This window comes from Rissa tridactyla, chromosome 1 (assembly GCF_028500815.1).
Source record: "Rissa tridactyla isolate bRisTri1 chromosome 1, bRisTri1.patW.cur.20221130, whole genome shotgun sequence".
In the NCBI taxonomy this organism is placed as follows: domain Eukaryota; kingdom Metazoa; phylum Chordata; class Aves; order Charadriiformes; family Laridae; genus Rissa; species Rissa tridactyla.
In genome coordinates this window covers 148,208,693-148,227,856 of record NC_071466.1, presented here as the reverse complement: position 1 = coordinate 148,227,856, position 19,164 = coordinate 148,208,693, and the positions used below count along the sequence as shown (strand labels likewise).

At 36.1% G+C, this 19,164-nt stretch overlaps 1 protein-coding gene across 12 annotated transcripts in view; it reads left to right on the top strand.

Annotated features, from left to right (window-relative positions):
- Positions 1–19,164, top strand: part of PLEKHA5 (pleckstrin homology domain containing A5) — a 178,608-nt gene that overhangs the window by 48,787 nt on the left and 110,657 nt on the right. The window contains exon 1 of one of the 12 annotated variants that reach the window (XM_054217204.1): positions 17,509–18,558. The exons of the other annotated variants lie outside the window; for them this stretch is intronic. The gene's annotated coding sequence lies outside the window, so the exon portion shown is untranslated. Of the gene's footprint in view, positions 1–17,508; positions 18,559–19,164 lie in introns of those variants that run through there. 12 annotated transcript variants of the gene reach the window in all.

Here is a 19,164-nt window from a genome sequence, read left to right as displayed (position 1 = left end):
ATAGGTGAAGGGGAGAAAAGCCCCACAAGCATCAGTTTTCTCTCATAAGGAATTAGATACTACTTGCAAAATAATGCTAGTGTGTTCCCTAAATGCGTATTCAGGGCTAGGATTTTATTGTAATCTTAAATGTTCTATTTTATTATTACACTGATACCCATGTTCCTATGGTGGAAAAAACATTAAGGCTGCCTTAGGGACATTTGGTCGAAGTGGTGTTATTTTATAGCTCAATCTTAATTGTCCAGTAAGTGGAGGTTATTTTTTTTAATCAGTGGTCATCTAGAGTATAACTTCGAAATGGTTGTACTAGTCAGACCAAAGAGATCTGTATGTGATGAATATTCAGACCTTTAGGAAAAAAATATAATAAAAACAGGGTAACTATGAAGAGTGTGGGTACAGGTAAAAACTGCACCAAAGTGTGTTTTGGTATTTGGTAGTACTTTATTCTGCATACGCATGAGGGTTTTTTTTGCTCTACAGAATAGAATCATAGAACGGTTCAGGTTAGAAGGGACCTTAAAGATCATCTAGTTCCAACCCCCTTGCCATGGGCAGGGACACCTTCCACTTCCCTTACCTTCCAGGGATGGGGCATCCACAGCTTCTCTGGGCAGCCTGTTCAGTGCCTCACCACCCTCACACTTAGCGATAAGGAGATCCAGAATTTTTTTAAAAGTTCCATTTGTTTCTTTTGTTAAACAATCTTGCTTTTCAGTAAAGTTACTATGAACATTACCACTTCTTACATCTTGAGAACGAATGCTTCCTGTGTAGAAGTAATTTTCAGTATCACTTTTTGGTATCATTTCTGAATCCAGCTTTCTGGTTTCAGCTTTTTGGTTTATCTGCACCCCTCTTCATGTGTGTCTGCTCCCTGCTTTCTAAGCTCAAATCCTGCTCAGTTGAACCTCAGCTCGTTTAGACCATTCCATGTTTCTGATTGTCCCCCAACTCCCCTATGGAGTTTTACACATTCAGAGTTGGGGGACAAGACTAGATCTCCATGCCCCGTAGAGTTCAATGGTGATATGGTTGTTTACTGTTATCAGTTCCTCTAACAGGTTTGTCTTTCGACTCCCACTGAGCTGACGCTTTTTGAAACCAGCAGGTAGACCTCCAGACCTTTGCTGAGAGGCAGCACCTCATTCAAGCCTGATCTTTGTCTCTGTGCTTTTCTTTGCTGTAAGAATTGCTTTGCAAGTAACGTCCTCTGTTTCAATTGCTATCTTGTATCTCAGGTACAGGCTATTATGGGTTTTCTTGGCAACTCTCTTCAATTTAATTTTGCCTGTCCTGAATAATTTCGTATCAATTGCAAATTATTCCTATGCTATTCACTTGGTTTTTCAGATAGCTTATGAATATCTTGAGTATAATGGGTTCTTTTATTTTGCATCTTCCTATCCATACATGCAGAAGACTGTTTTGTTTCGTCGCAATTAGGCTTCTTTAAGAGGTCTGAATGAAGGACTTTGTAAAAATGGGATTTTTTTTTTTTTTTTTTTTTTTTTGGGATAAGCATATGGGTCTGATTAGTATGATTCCATTGCAGTGAATGTGCAAGGTGAGGCTTTTCCCTATGGTTGATGTTGACTGTTTCACAGTATACTGTGTATATTCAAATATCTGTTAATTATGTTCTTCATTATAATATCTGATAACTCACCCAATACAGAAGCTAAACTTGAAAAAAGTGGAACACTTTATAGCACGTAGGATCACCATTTGGCATCTTCATTCTTCCGATGAAAAAGTCAGTTTATATGAGAGGTACGCCATTATGTCATACTAATAAATTTTTTCTTATTTCCTTAGAAATATTAAATAAATACTAATTTGACCTGGTGGTGCAGTTCACTTATATCGGCTCTGTAAAATAAATCTCTTGTACTGATACTGCTTTGAGGCAGCTTAAAAATTCTCTTGCTATAAAGAAATACTGTGGCACTTTTAAGAGGAACTTATTTTCTCCAATGAGAAAAATATGACTGGCTCTTTTGCTGTGGTCTTGTCTGTATCGAGTGCTCCGTTCGCATCTTCAGATCAAATCAGTTCTTCAGATTTTGGAAGACTTCTGTCTGTTTGGAGAAAGTTTCTGTTCAATTTTTGTGCCATGTGCCAGAGGCAGTTTTTCTTGGCCTGCCAAATTGTGGCTTTACATTTTTACTTTCTGTACTTGGGCACGAGTTCGACTTTTTGAAAGGTCTTTTTTTCTTGTGGGTTTTTAGTGGCTTTTGTGTTTTAAAGATTGCAACTGGATAACAGTTAGGCTGCTGTGTTTACCCAGCAGCTCCTCCAGCTCCTCTTCCCACCTCCCCGCTTGCTTGCTGGCCAGCTGAAATGGAAAATTCTTGACTTTCTGGTAGATGGCAGTGTTTACTGCCTGTTCTCCTGCCTGCCCCAGTGCTCCACTGGAGGACCTGGATGGCCAGCTTCAGTTCGTACCTGCTCATACAAGAGTAACGCAGTGAAGCAACGGGGAAGAGGGAGGGGAAATTTTTGTCAGGTTTCTTTGGAACTCGGAGTGAGCAATGCCAAGGGCATGATACCGACTCTGGTGATGTGCCTTTCTCTTTTCGGAAGCATTAGCATTGCTTACTCTGAGCACCTTGGCTAGGAGTGTGATTTTCCTTTTACATATACTGATTTGTGTGGTAGCTCTTGGCAGGAGACTGAGTAGCTCAACCTCTGAGTAAGAGGTGACGCTAGTCTGTTGCACAAGTCTAAATACTGACTGCAGTATACATATACTGTAAATACAGTATATAGGAATACTGGCAGTATACATATACCGTAAATACAGTATATAGGAATACTGGATGTTTAATTAAACTCATGCAAAGCTTTGAATTTGAACATAGACTAGGATTCTTCTAGAAAGAACACTGTCATCAGTATTCCCTTGCTTTAATAGCAGACATTATCCAGACTGTTTAAAGTGGGTGGTGTTTTCAGTCTTCCTTTCAAGCTCTCAGAATTTCTTCCTCTTTGCAAACCTGTTACAAGAACACGGTCAATGTCCAGTCTGGTGGTTTATTTTGGCATAAGCTTAGAAGTGGACTGTGAGGACAAACTAGTAATGTGGGAGTGGGTTGTGGAGTAAAATTGAATGGGACACAAATGAGGATGGCCTGGCAAAAGTAGGTGTGTCAGGGGTGAAGAGAATTGCAATATTCTGTGTTTTGGTCCTTCCTGAGAAAATAAGCATGCTTGCCTTCATTGGGTAGCCATGCTTTAAACCAGTTAGTATATGCGAGGGGGAAGAAATGGCAAAATATTTTCAACTGTTGCTTTTTATGTCCTTGAAATAATTGCACGTTAGAGGAGGGAATGAAAATAGTTCATTGCATTTTGGAAGTGCTGACTTTTGTTTTCAAATGAAGTCAAGAAACATAATGAAAATGCAGTTAAAATATATTCATTATGTTCTTCCTGTTAACAAAAACATTTAGATATTTTTTGCCAATCATATTGAAGACACTTTAAAATCATCAGTACGTAGAGGGGAAAATCAGATGTTAAGTTGGCTCCTAAAATTACTGTTTTAATTAGCAGTGATCTGTCATTTTAGAAGTTGTGGACTTGTTTTCTTGATGACCTATCATTTAGTTTCATAGTTGCTTATTGCCAGTAAGTTTTCTGTTTGTGTTCTGTAGCATTATTTCTGGATAAATCATGCTGGGTTGAATTTTGGTGATAACTAAAGCACAGGATTCTTGTTATTCCTGTTTAACGTCTTTGAAATCATTTTCAACAAAATGGCATGAATAGGGTATATCCCCTTATTTCACATCTGAAAATTGCCAGAGACACAAACCAGAATACACCAGAGGGGAGAAGAAAAGTGGTGTGGGGTGTTTTGGTTTTTTGGGTTTGTTTTTTTTTTTTTTTTTAACTATCACCTGACAGATTTGGATAGTTTATTATGGCTCTAGACACAGTGTAAAACATTCAGAAGTAATTATTAAACTTTCTCTCTAAGAAGGTAAAATAGGACCAGCAGGAAGCATATGGTAATGGGCAACTTCATCACAGCTTTGTTAGTCTGGACAAATCACAGTATGTTACTTGGATTTGAATCGCCATGTTCCCATTTCTGTTGCAAAACAAAATTTGTGAACAAGAAACTTGGATTCTATTTTATAATTTATGGCTAATGACGGAACTTGTTTCAAATTGGCAGTGGCAGCAGCAATGTTTCTTACATAAGCTTCTTAAATGACATATGGAAAGCATTCCTAGCTTTTAATTCCTTTTCAAAAGCAGTGTTGAGGAATTAACTGAGATAGGTATTGATCTCTTATAAACGTGACGTGCATGATTAGACACTACTGTTAATTAGTTAAATTAAACAAGTATCTTCTTGCCAGAAGTGTTTTATTTCCTGACACACACATCCCCCAGATTTGTTGAGCTTTTTAGAAAGCTGCTTTTATTTGTTAGAGCAGTGTTTGACTATTTATAGTAGTGGACCCATATGTTGAGATTTGAGAAACCCAGAAATTAGGAATGACTAAATGCTTAGTGACTTTTTTTTTTGTGACAGAACTTAATTCTCTAATCTGGAAAGTTGATCTCAATCCTTAATGGCTCCATGGTATGTTATTTTGCATCATGTATGCAATTGCATTAATAGATGTAGGCAAGTTTTTAAGTATGTGGAAATGTGGACTGCAGTCTTACAACAGAAATTTTCATATTATTTTACTTATCTAAAAGGATAGGTCTAGAGAGTGTGTGAACAGGAATTGAAGTGATACCAAATGAGGGGCAGGGTAGGGCAGGGAGCTAGAATGGGAGCTTAAGCTCTGCAGCTTCTCCCTAAAATCTCCTCAAGAGAGTGAATTTGTAATTCACTGACTGGTAAAAGCATTAGCCTTTATGGAAGAACTTTATAATAGCTGTGCTGCAAATGTTAAATCATGTGTCGCTTTCCTAATGAACATCTTGTAACACGTTGCACTTCCTGTGGGCTATAAATCTACTGGAACTGACCAAATCCTTATGTGTCTTGAAGGCGAAGGTCACTGGTGGTTTAGGAGTATCTCAGTATGAATAAATCAAACCACTGATTCTGAAGGGGAAAGAGAGTGACTTTTGTAATGATAAAAGATTTGATATGTAAAGTAATTCTGTTATTGCTAGAAACAGAAATGTGTGACTCTGTTTAATCCATTCTTGCCCTCTCTTTCCTTCTCCCTCCTCTCTGTCTCACAAGCTTGAGTAGATAGTCCAGAGGAAAGAAAGAAGTATTTTTTCCCTGGAAACGTATCCTGGTTTTCCACACTCTAAAGGCAAACTCTGTTCTTTGTGTGAAAATTTATGTAAGTGTTTTTTCAGTATCTTTGAAACTTTAGATGAAGTCATGGACAAACAAATATAAGAACGTATTTTCTGAATAAATTTACCTTGTGTCCGTTCTACTACTTAAGATTCATGTGGTTACAGTAAGAACTACCTCTGTGGCAACCTTCCTGCTCTTGCTATTTAAGCCGAGAAGAACATATGAGGCTCATTTTAATAAGTGCAGACCATCTTATAATGTAAGCCTTGTCTTTTCAGGAAAAACTAAATGTTTGGATGGGATTTAGTTTTTTGTTTGGGGAGAGTGTTTCGTTTTGGTTTTTTTTAAGCTGCATTTGTATATGAATTTACACTGCAGATCAAGTTACTTGTTTGAGATACTTCTGTGAATGAGTTATGTATGTTCCACATTAAAATATTAATGGAGGATATATTTGACTCCTTGGCACAGGAATAAGATTTCTCAGGTGAAGTGACTTGAGGTTGCAAGAGCCATGCCAAGTACTGCAGTGCCAAAGAAAAGGACTAGCTTATGCGTAATTATTCTCAGATGTACTTCCTACAGTTAATTATTGCATCACACTTACCATCATGAATAAACTTGTGAACAGTCAGTTTTTTCCAGCTCTTAGGGTTATGCTTGTATGAATCACTTATATATCGATTGTTCCGGGATCCTGTAAAGGAGGTTAACACCCGAGTAGAATTACTTGATGTTTTCAAGAGTGAAGAGTAATTGGGAGGCGATTTTTTTAGGATGTTATTGGGACCTGTTGCCACAGTAACCTGCATTCATACGTGAACAGGCACAAATGATCTGTACGTGGTTTGAAAGCAGAAAGTTGCCAGGAGGGGACACCAGCGTAGTAGTCAATTCAGCTTTCCAAAGTTGCTTCTGAACTTTAAAACTTGGGTAAAATATTTGAGGGTTAATGCTCCTTTTGTGTTAATAAAATTGAAAGCTTTGGAGTAAATGCACATTACAGGCAAACATAAATGCCAACACTTCACTTTTAAGCGTCTCTGTTACCAAGGCTTAGAAGAGCAGAAATGCTGTATCTTGTCTTTAAAATAAATATCTATGTTTTAAAATTCATATCCAGAAGGAATAAATTTGATAATCATCAAAGGTAACTTCTGTCTTCAGACTCAACAGGAAATTCAAATACCTGTCAGTCAACTTTCACAAGTCACTTCTCAAGCACACAAAAATCTGAAACAGTTTGTCAAAAGAGATTAAAAAGAAATGGAAAAAAGTAATATGCCACAAAGTAACATTAAGGATTCAAAATGCCCCTGTATCAAAGAAAAACAAGTTTGGCTTGATGTTCTTTAGTATATCATGTTTGAAATGTGAAGTGGTGACAGTAATTTTGAACGATGCTACAATAATGGCACCAAAATGTATGTATTTATAACAAGTTTTTGATAGCATTTCTTTTTTCCATATGCACTCTATGGATGATTCTTATTTATATTGGTTGGCAGTGGAGTACTAGATTATTGCTTAGGGAGATTGGTTTTTACCTCCCATTATAAAACCTAAAGGAAATAGTAATTCTAAAATCTGGGGGCAGATGGGTGATGGATTTCTCTGAATATTAGCCTTAGAGAAAGCTATTAAAAAAAAAAAAAAAAACCACACTAAAAAACCACCCCCACAAACAAACTCTGCAGCTCCTGTGTTTTGTTAACAGCAAGTCTTTAGTATTAAAACAAATAGTAATACAGTAAATAATACTTACTGTAACACAAACTTACTTTCAAGAATTGGTAGTATGTATGTTTATCTTAAATACATTTATTTAAGAACAAATTTTTTAAAACTCATGGCAGAATCAAGTTTTTTAATACTGCTCATGTCATATTTTGATGTTTCGGTCTGATAGGAACCATGGGAGTGTCTGATATAGGCTAATGTAGATTTCTAAAAAACAACACAAGTCTGAACACACCTTGCCTCGGAGAGAGGGAGGGAGGGACAGGATTGCCAGCAAATAACAGGATTTTACTGCGTTAACACGTTATAATTGAAACTTACTTTTTGAAAAACACTTTTTTCTTTGTCTATCAAACTTCCAGTTCTAAACAAGTGACTGAATTTCAGACCCTGTTTTTTTGAGCGGAGAGCGTTTGGGTGTGCAAGGTTTTGAATTTGGGCTGTGTTTTGTGTGTTTGTTTTAACATTGAATGAATTATTCAAAATAGGGGAAAGATGACACTAACTCTTCTTTAGGCACTGCTGTGCAATCATGGGTATCCCAGAACTTCTTGTTGGGCTGCGGTGTGACTTCCAGTGAGATGGAAGCTGCAAGTATATGCCTCAGGAGCTGCCTTCCTGTAGGTGGAAAAGGTTAAAGGCTGTTTATACTTGATTAATAACCCCCAATTAATATTTGGGGTTTATTTCACACTACTGACTCGTTAGTCCTTATAGGTATTGCTGGAAGTAAACGCCTGTAATGCCCTTTGCTAAGGAAATATAACAAAGTCTGATTTTTCACTAGTGGCAGAATGCTGCCAACCTATTGCAGTGTGGCTGGCGTCGCTCTACAATTGAGAGCGCGGTAATGCGTTTTTTTGTAATACTGTAATATCTCAGCATTATAGTCTTAGCAGCTAAGGATTTACTAATAAAGAATATTAATCCATGATTAATGTTGTTTCATAATTATTGTAACAATACTACATTTTTATATATGGAGTAAATTAGATCATTGTTTCAAGGGTTTTCAAACATAATATGCTTGAAGTGCAGCATAGGATATTGTGTGGAAATCTCGTTCTGTGGAACTTGTTTTTAAAGCACTTCAGATCACCGAGGTTTTTTTAGATGGAGGCACTCATGTAATAAAAATGTTAGGCTTCTGTTTGTCTGCAGATGGGTTCCTGAGAGTTTTTTAGCTGGATGTGATGTAGGGTTGGTCTGGTTGGGTTTACTCTGTCAATGGTTGAGTTCTGCGTGTCTGAATGAGTTCTGAACGTTGTGAGTTTTGTCTACAAAATCACTTACTGTAAAACTGCATGTTGCAATGATAAGCTTCTTTTTGTATAATACGTTGTAGTAGAGCTGCTATTGGGAAGAGAAACTTGTAGACAAGTTGAAATAAACTCTCTTTCGTGTTTTCTCCGTTTATGTTGTTGGCACACTGATAGTGTGCCTGGACTCGCACTATACTGCACCAAAATTCTGATTTTCAAATATTGAATTACTACAAGTAATTCAGTCCTTTTTTTTTTATATTTTTCCTTTCTTCATTTTGAGTTAAGACCAACAACAGTTTACCACCTCTCTTTTTTAATTTTTTTTTTTTTATTTGAAGTTATGCAATTGTTTTAGCAGTTTGCTTTGAAATCTTGTCACAGGTGGCTTAAAAGGTGCAAAATCAGCAGCAGGCTTTAAACACAAGGAAATTTCTACTTGTTCTTCTCATCTCCTCAACAGTGGATTAAAGCAATAATGTTCTCATGTAATCAGTGGAGAATGAAGCATTTAACCTTCCTTCTGTTTTTCTGTTTTTCAAGTAGGACATCAGAAAAATTTTTTTCCGTTTTCATGTTCAATACCACTTTATGACTGTTTGCATATCTATGTGTATATATGTAATTTTCTAAGTAATACCTTAGCCTTAAAAAAAAAAACCTGTCAGAGGCTGCTTGAAAGAGAAGTTTAAGTGAAGCTGTGAATTAATTTCCTCTGGCTTGCATTGAAGCCACACGTGTTTGCTATCTTGCTTATTAATTTTGGTTTTTTTGCACTAATAGGGTTTTGGGAGTTTGGTTTCAGCACATAATATACCACACACTTTACCACTCAAATTTCCTGTGATTTTTTTTTTAAGTGTTTTGGATGAGAATGAGTCTTTTACCTATAGTAAGTCAAATCTCCAGTATTTATCTTCCTATTCTTAAAGATACTGTAAATGCCCATTATTCCCATGTCAGTGTGAGTACATCATAATTTTAAAGATGGGTATTTTAAGAAAATATGAATAGCTTGCAAAATATTCTTGACATTTATCTTAACTAAAATTTGACTTTAGGGTTCAAAATTGAAGAGATTTTTTAGTCATGTAAGTCAAATTTAATTCTTGATTTTCTTGTGTTTTGTTTTCTAGCTTATTTCCTGTGAATTGTGTTTGAATGGTATCCTGAGTACAAATTGTATACGTTTTGAAGGATTTGAAATATTGGAGTAATAATGAAACTTTATCCCTGGGCTGTTGGTCTGAAAACGAAAGTCAATTAAAAAAGCATTTGAAGTGTTGCTCCCTCTAGTTTTTATTGAAGCATGTAGGCTTTTTCATATTGAGGAATATAAAGCTCATTAGGTCGGTTAAATTGACTTTAACAAAAGGGAAAGCCATAATATGATGATTTTCATCTGTGCTGGTTTTATTTTAACTGTCACTTTGATTAGATTTGCTTTCAGCAGGTTTAAGGGGTTGGTATCTGACAGTAGGAGTTCTTGGTGAGGATAGCTCTGCTGAATTGGTGGCAGCTTGTACGGAAGGAAAGCCTGTGATACTAGCGGCTAATCCGGCGCTGTGCTGGATCTGGTGATTCGGTTGAGAATAAAATTAAACAGCAACACACTAGCGTGTGAATTTGTTGTCCAAGTATATAAAGTAGTATCCCGGTTTCAGGCATCTATCTGTGGGAACCCCCTAACAAGGACTCTTATATCAAGTATCTGATTGAAAATCATAATTACACATCTGTGTTGTGTAGTAAAGTTAAACTACAAATTAGCTATGGATCATTCAGAGTTTAATTATCCTGTTCACTGGTTTAATAATCTTTCAATGTCTGTGGCTTGAGAATTACTTTCCTCTCCCTTCCACAATCCATGGTACATTTATAGCAATTTCCAGGGAAATAGGGAACAGTCTGTAAGCTCTGGCCTGCTGGAGGAAGATGTTCATATTTGGCAAGCTAGTGTAATTTGAAATGAAAGTCAATTCCATGCCACAAGTTTGGTGGATCATTCCCCATCTTCTTGAAAAGGGTGTTGGAGAAACCAGGGGAATAGAAAAAAACTGTTTGAAGAAATGTGTAAGTTTGATAAAAAGACTAGATTTGTAATAAATTGATACTATAATGCCATTCCTACTGGGCTTTACAGTAGCTGAGAAAAGCAGCCAAATATAGGAGGAGTTATCTCTAGTAGTTTGATACATCCTGTCTTCAAGGTTTCTAACAGAATGTATTTGCAGTTTTTGCAGCACTTGCCAGAAACTGAGATCTGAGATAGCCAGGGGTGAGGATTTTTGGGGTGTTTTTGGGTTTGGTTTGTTGTTTGTTTGTTGGTTTTTTGTTTGGTTTTTTTTTTTTGAGAACCTACACAAGACTTCCCGGCCAACAGCTGTCTGTGACTCAGTGACTTCTAGAGGTAGAGGTGATATCTTTGTATGTAAATGCACGTGATGGGTTTCTGTATTCATTCCTGAACCCACGCAAACTCCCCATGAGTTGTTTTTAGAGGCTAAACGGAGCTCTGTGCTGCAACTGCATGTATGAAGGACTACCACCTTTTTAGTTCTGAATCGCTACCATCTAGTTTCATTTGGTGTGTCCTGCTTTTCGTGTGGGTGCAGTGGTGCATTGTTTGCCATAAAAGGATCTTTATCACGTCCCCAGTCTGAAGTTTATCAATCTATTTTTGTTCCTTACATGTGGAAAGTGCTCTACGCCCGTTAGTCATCCTTGTTGCCATTTTTTGGAACTTCTGTGTTTTTTTTTTTTGTTTTGTATGTGTGTAAGGATTAATCTACACACAAAACTTTCCGTGAATTCTGAGATGACCAGTCTATGAAAAGGTATCTAATACTAAGGTTTTGTTCTGTAGTAGAAATGATCAGCTCAGAGCCCACTACTGAATATGTAAAATACAGGGTTGGGTTTTTTTATTTGCCTTGTGTTGTTACCACTATTAAATATCACTTGCTGTTTTACCGCTTGTGTTCCTAATCTTATATAGTTTCTCTGTAATTCTTCAGTCGGACCCTTGTTGTTGTTATCCTGACTAGCATCTTTGGTATGAGATACTCTCTGGCAACGTTTTCCTTCTGTATTCGTCCCCTTTTTGAAATCAGGATGAAGAGCATATGTGAGCTCAAGCCCTTGCAGGTATTCGTATCCTTTCATTCTTTTGAACCAGTTACCATCTATGTGACAACCTTCCCTCTTACCCTCTGGCAGCCTAGTTTCTTTGGGTGGCTTTGATGAGTGACCTTATTGGATGCTTTTAGGAAAACCAGGGTCACTGTCAGCTGAAAAACCTACTTGTTTTTTATCTGTTGTTGGTTGTGGGGTTGTTGTTTTGGTTTTTTTGGGGGGCAGGGAGTTATTTGGTGTTGGTTTGTTTGATGTTGTTTTTTTTCCCCAAGTTTGTTTATTTACTACTACTAAGTCTGATAGATCTCTGAGGTATGGCTTTCCTTTTCAAATGTTGCGGTGACTCTCCCCCTGCGATAGATTTCACACCTGTTAATTCAGTTATTTAGAATAGTTCTTACTGCTTTGCCTGGTACAAACATGGAGCTTACCTGGTCTGTAGTCCTCTAGCTGACCCTGGAGGCTCTGTAAAACTTGACATAGACCATAGACAAAGACTTGACCATCTGGCTGCTTCACCCTATTGAACCAATACTTTAATTTATTGTACAATCTGCCTTGAGTCAATTAGGTGAACAAGGGTGCCATAAAGGCTTCCCTGACTGTGAAAACAAATAAAGAAAAATAATGTAGCTGAGCTTTCTGCAGTGACCTTACCTTCTATCAGCCCTCTTGGTATTTTCTTTTTATTTTTTTTTTTTAATTTCTTTTTTGGTTGAAAGGCTTCCCGATTCTGATGTTTGAAAGAGGAGCTATATTAGGCTTGAGATACAGGGTCTCTCTCCCCCTCTACACATTTGCAAGTAGTTCCTCAGAGCCTGCAATGTATTTATTTTTTGACTAGCCTGTTTGTGAGTTTTCATTGAACCTAGTATTCTTTTTTTATCCTCCTCTCTTCCACTGCATGTATGTCATTAACTTAATTTTTGCGTATTGAGACACTTGGGACATGAGGCAGAAATCTTAGTGCTTGTTCAGATTGGTTCAGCCAGTGCTTGTGTATGTAATTCTGTATCAGGTACACAGTCAGCGAGTTGTCAGAGCGGCATGTTTTTCTAAATAGTTAACTTAAAATTAATTAAATTATTGTATTTGTTTTAGAAATGTTAATTGATAACTCTACAAAAGCATATTTTTACTTTGGAATTCCTTCCACTAATATAAAGAAGCTTATGGGCACATGTGTGATTGTGATTCAGAATGACTTTAAGAACCTTGCAAAGAGCTTTGGCTGGCTAATAAGTTAGTTTGAGAGGAGAATTCAGATATTTTCCAGGTGGGATCTCAGCCTTTATCAGTTAACTCTGCCTTTATCAGTTAATAAAAGGGATTTGTATTATGTGACAGTTATTCAATAAGGATTTGAAAATTACTATAGGTCTTGTGGCACGAAAGGGCTGCTGAGCTTCAAGGTTTCTTACACAGAATCTTGTATTCGATGGGTTGTTTTATTTGTGTTCTGTATTGTATCCAAAACTGAAGAATATTTTGTGCTGCTTTTCTTGATGCTAAGTAGGGTTGATGCTAGAAGGATGTGTTATCAGCCAACCAGGCCTGTAATGATGTTGCCCTAAAAAAATTTCTTGGACTCTACAATTTTTGCACTATAAGAAATTTGCAGAAAAGTCAATTGCATGGAACGTTAAGAATAAGTATTCAGATTGGATTCCTGAGATTGTCAGCTTTGAGTAGAAGTAAACAAATTTTTATGTGGAATCACTTACTAGATTTTTTTAATGGCAATTCTTGGAATAGACATAAAATAAAAAAGGAGTGGCACTAATGGGTTGAATTTTAGAAACAGTCAAAAATTTGCCTTATCAAATACAGTTCTTTTGTCAGGCTGTTGTTCTTTTGCACATCTTGAATGTGTTTCTAAAGCTAATGACTATTTTTAAAATAAAAGCAAATTTGTGAAGAGAATAATGGATATGGGGGGATTCTGTCCACTCTGAGGATAGATTGTGGGTTGTCTGTGTAGCTAGAGCTTGTCATCAGGATAGGCACGTATGTAGCTTGTATTTATGAAAGGTCGTTGGTTCAGACCTGGTCTTGGTCTCAGACACCCTGTTATATAAATATATATTTATATATAAACTTGGAAAACAACACTACTGATCTGGGCAGCAGTGGCAGTTTTATATGTTCTGGCACATCGTCTGATATAATTTTCCAGATGAATCATCTATGGTCATATATTAAAGACCAACACATAGCCTGGTTTTATAAGCTGTGAACAGCAGATATAAACCTTATTTTTCCATTATACTTATTCAAGAGCACAAACTATTGTATCTGTAACAATTAGTATACCTATATTTAAGAAGGAAATTACAATATAAGTGGTAAAGCGCACACTCATGATTGACTATTCAATCTAATTGTGGGCATATGAAGAGTGAGAGGCTACAGAAGGAGAGGCTTACCAGGGGCTTGCAATAACTTAATAAGGAGTAGAGTACAGGTCTCTTCTCAGCTGATGTAGTAAATCTATTTTGTGGATCCTTTGATGTCTCCCTTGCCCTTTCATGCCCTGTCATGTAATTGTCAAGTCCTCCATCATGAAGCCTTCAAATAAAGAGATGAGATGAGGACGTTTTTTGAGTTAGTGATGCTAATACGCTTTTGGTGGATTGTGCAGGCCCTGCAAGGTACTGAAAACTATCTGATCATTTTAGGTTGTTTGCAGGTGCGCTGAGAGTACTAAACTCTGGTGGAATAAGACACTTGTTTCTCTGAATGTCTGGAGTTTAACTACTTGGATAAACTGTGAAGACATAGATGGTGACAGCAGTAAAACTAATACTGCAGATCATAAATGCCATCTTTCAATGGTGTTTGTATGTCCTAGTTCTGATTTTGGTATTGATCAGTTCCTGATCTCTTTATCCATGCGTGTGCATTAATAAAAATTCAGAAGACTTGTGTATTCCTTTTTCTCAACTATTTTTGTTCCTGATTGTTTGAAGTTACTATTCCTGAGTAATATTCAACATCTATTTAATTTGCTTTCAGTATGGAAGGCACCGAGAGATAGGTTAATAACAGGGAGAAAAGAGAAGTTGGAGAAGGCAAAAAGAATGGGATGGAGAGAAAAGCTGTAAACTGAGACAATATTTTCAAATGAGATGCAAGAATAGTCACAAAAGACCCAGAGAAATACTTACTAGTATAGGAAGACTTAAATAATGGCATATTGGAATAATGTAGCACAGGCAAAACTATGAATAGAAACAAGAATGCAAATGTTATTATGTAAATAAGAGAAAACTGACTCATATTTTGAACTTTAGATATGTAGGTTTTGTCTTGTGGTTGTCTAGACCCAGACAGACGCTTTTTCTTGGTTTTGTTTGAAAAATGTTCTTTCCACTTGAGTAGGTTAGCTGATAGTTAAGATGGAAAAACATAATGGCAAACAGATTTTGAATTGTTACATGTATCTGGAGAATGTAGCTTTATGTCGAAAAGGAATAAATTTTAGATATCTGTGATGGTCTGTGATTTGAAAGAGGCATTTTGAGGTATTATTTATAGTAAATCGAATTCAGGAAAGGTGCTTGTGTGATCATGCCATAACTGAGAAGAGAGCTGAAAGAGCTCGTGCATTAAGAGACATGATTGTGGAATTCTTTTTAGGATGTCAGAAAGTCTTGTGAAACTCAACTGTATACAATTTACTGAAGAATTTATCATATTTAGTTAGAAACGTCAGTTACTTAAGTCAAAGCTTATAATAAAATCCATATAAAGTCTAGTTATAAGACTAAAAGTGAATAATATTACTTTCTGAAATAGTGGTGAGTTTGATATTGAGATTTAAAATGAACCTAAACATTATGCAAAACACCAGTCTTATTAAAATGAGCTGCTTTGCTGGCAAGACAGGTGATCAAAGGTGTTCATGTGTGAACTGTTGCTAAGAAGCTGTTTGAAAGGAGCAAAGATGTCTTAAGTATTCACCACCTGATTTCTTGATAAATGTATCAAAAGAAAAAAACCAACCACCAACACCAGCACCGCCTCAGTCATCGAACACTTTCTGTCGTGTCTTCTAACTGTGTGCTGAGTTTACTGAAATGAATTTTATTCCTGTAGTACTCTCCTAGGGCTCATTAGCTCAGTCTTTATAGCAACATACAGAAGTTTGTGTGCTGTGTGATAACAAGGCTTTGGTTTGGATATCAATGGAGAAACTTTAGAAAAATGTTTCAGCTTCCAGGTCTGAAGTTTGATTTTAATCCAATACCAGCTTTGTCAGGTGCAGAAGAATAATTATTTTCTGGAAGTCCTATGCACAGGGTATATTTTCCTACTTGTGTATTAATTTATTTGTTTTTTTTCTTTCAAGAAATGTTTATTAGGTTGCAAATTGGCAAATTTATAGTCACTTACTATAAAACTTTCTTATGAAATGCAAAAATCTTAAAGATCAAATAGATATCATTTTAAAGGAACCCTTTCAAGTTCAGTGAGAGAATTCTTTGCAAGTAGCATTTTGCATTAGTTTTAGAATCTAAGTATTTTGGTTTTATGTACTATTCATAGCCCGTTTGATTTCATTATTGTAGCTACAATTCGCAGGTCATTAAAAGAATAAAATACAGACTCATCAAAAGAAGGAACAAAAACCGTCTTGAAACTTCCTTAAGCTCCTCTTAAGAAGTTGTGCAGATGTCAAAGATAAGCAGAGGGATTTTTTTCCATGAACATTTGTCTTTTGGGGGAGAATATACCCACAAAAATTTAACTTCAGAGCAGACATTTTGAACTTACAAATTGTTGTCTAGCTCGAAGAAAATTCTCATAATTTGTGCCCAGCTTAATGGGATTTTGGGAAGCAAAAATGAATAAACTTGAAACAAGAAAATGGTGTTTAGTTCAGTTTTAATGGATTTTATTAGCAACTTCTTTTTCCCTTTCATCATCTATATGTGGAAACTGCAAACTACTGATTAGGTAGATAGATATAAATTTCTACAATTAATCTTCAATGGCTATTTTTCTTATCTATTAAACCTGCCTGAATGAAAATGTTTCTCACTTGGGAGGCAACTCTTAATGTTAGCAACATCTTGCATTTCAAAAATGTGTTGTATTTCTCCAGTCTCAATCTCTGCAGAAGTTCAGAGAGCAATAACAGAGCAAATGATGAAAAGTTAGGTGATGAGAGAAGATAAGCTTAGATAAAAATGTGAAATATGATTTAATACTCACTTCCTTTTTCTTTAAAGAGTTCATTAGCTGGCAAGGAAATACTGAAATTTGTACTAAGCAGCAACCTTTTCATTGCCTAGTAGTAGACTCTAGAATTCATTTGAATTTTGCAACCTGGACAGATCTTGTAGCAAGGGTTGTTTTTTGGTATGTATTGGTGTAAGAAAACTTACTACCAAGGTATTATGTGATTAAAAATCAAATGAATGCAGTTAGCGTTACTTCTTTTTTATAGCAATGTAGTATTATGTCTGGAATATGAAATGGGATATTTCAGTTTGTTCACGCAAATCAGGTTTAACTGTGCCATAGCTCTATTGTGCATCTTGTCTTCTGGGTTTATGCCTGGAAGGAATTTCTGAAGTAAAAGTACTTCCTATCACATTGTGTGAGTTCAAAGGCAAAGGGCAAGGATGAATGTTAAAAAAATTATCTTAGCAAATATTTTGTGTTCATGCCAAGAGGATTTTCAAAGCCTAGCAGTGCAATGTGTGAGTCTTAGACTTCAAATCACTATGACTGAAGCTGCAGATTCTGATACTAAATACAAGCATTTTTGCATAAATACGAAAATCTCATTTTTAAGTTGGTTGTAGATATTAGTGAAGTTTAAGAATAATGTCTTGCTTCTCATTGTATTAACCTTTATCCACCGTACTAAAAGCAGAGGATTTGATATGTGCCTTCCAAATAGTAGAGTTTATTCCAAATTCAGTTAAGTATTTCTGCGCTTAGCTGTCGCAGAAACCAGGAGGTGGGCTGTCTTGGGTTTCATATAGCATCTTTTAAAATACAGCCTTTATAAAGTAGCCTGCCTAGTTTTGCTTTCAGCTTGAATAATAAGCAGGAAAGCATTTAAAAAAAAAAAAGAAAAAAAAAAAAAAAACAACAACCAAAAGTGCCTGGGGCGTAGTTTTTGTCTTCCCACAAGAGGGGAAGACGTATTGTATTCGCTTGAAAAAATGAATATACAATAAATATGGAAAGAGGCCTGTGAGACAGAGAAAATCAAAACATAGAAGACCTCTATACTACTCGTGTCTGTCTGTGGGTGAATTAAAAGATGTTAATCACTAAAGGGAAAGGGTTTGAATATCTGTGAGTTTTTTTACATAGGATTTTTGCATGTGAATAACCTGGCTTTTGATATTAAAATAAATTGTTTCATTAAGAAGCTAAACGGTTTCTTTACGTATAAAGAGATTTTTAAGTGGAGGTAGACTGCTTTGCAGCATAAATCACTTGTTAGACAGTTCTCTAGCCTTCCTTCTTGCCTCTCCCACCCCCAAAAAAAAAGCTGCCTAGAAATCACCAGGTAGGATAATTCTTAAATTGATTTGGAGAATGTTTAACAGATTTGTTGTCTTTGATTTGTGAATTGTGCTGCTTGGTGTTCAAATCATATGCTATCCTGAAAAGGTTTTCAGTCTATTACAGTGTCATCATGTAATTATGTTGAAGCATATGATGATAGTGTTTAATCCTTAGGATGCCTTGCCGGGAAGTAGTGCAAATAATTATCTGTGCATCAGTGCAGATTTAAAAAAACAAAACAAAACAAAGCCCACCCCCAAAAAATCAATACTGCTTGGTGCCTGTTTTGCGTATTCCAATTAATGATTTTGGATTTGACTTAAAGTTCTGAAATTGTTTGGAAGTAGGCCATCTCATGCTGAGTTGAAGCATCAGGCCATTTTAAATTAGATACCGAGCATGCTCACATCAAGTACCCACTCTTTTAGATTTTGCAGTGTGTGTCTCTGTTCCCCGTTAGTAGAGCTGTCATTCAGCTGAAGTAGAGGAGAGCACAGCATGCCCTTTTGTCATCTTTCTATCACTGCACGTATGATTTCTCTTGGAACTGGAAACTTGAGATGTGAGACAAGCCTTGCTGTTAGATCACCAGTGTTTTTGGTGAGTTGATATTCATCTCTTTCTAATGTCTTTAGATACCTCAGATAAAACTCAGCTTCATGCTTATCCCTTATTCTCTGATAATGGTATCTATTTGAAATGTCTCTGCCGTCACTCAATTCAGTAAAATTATTCTGGTATGTATGTATTAATTTCTTTACTGAAAAAGAATTGCTTTTTTAACAGGAATGCTAGGCTGTTTCGCTCAGAAGTCAAAAAAATGGGCATATATCTTTTTTTATTCTGACTTCAAATTAGCTAACTATTCTAAATATAGCAACAGTTCCTCGACCATCTCTTCTCAGTCATTTCTCATTTTCTTTATGTTCTTAGTAAATTGGTTTAAAACTAGGTTGTTTTATGTATCTAATATTTTAGAGGGAGCTTGAGTAGTCTTGCAAAAGAGATTTATGTAAGACAATGCTGAAAGATATTTGGTTTCAGTACAAATTGCTAAACGGTGTAATTTAACTGTTGTCATCTGTTAATTTTGCTGATCCTTGTATTTTCTTCTTTAAACAACTAAGAAACAGAAAAAGGCATCTCCTAGTTCTTTGTTGCAATTGAGATAGGTAGGATATAATAGGAATTTCTGAACACATTAAT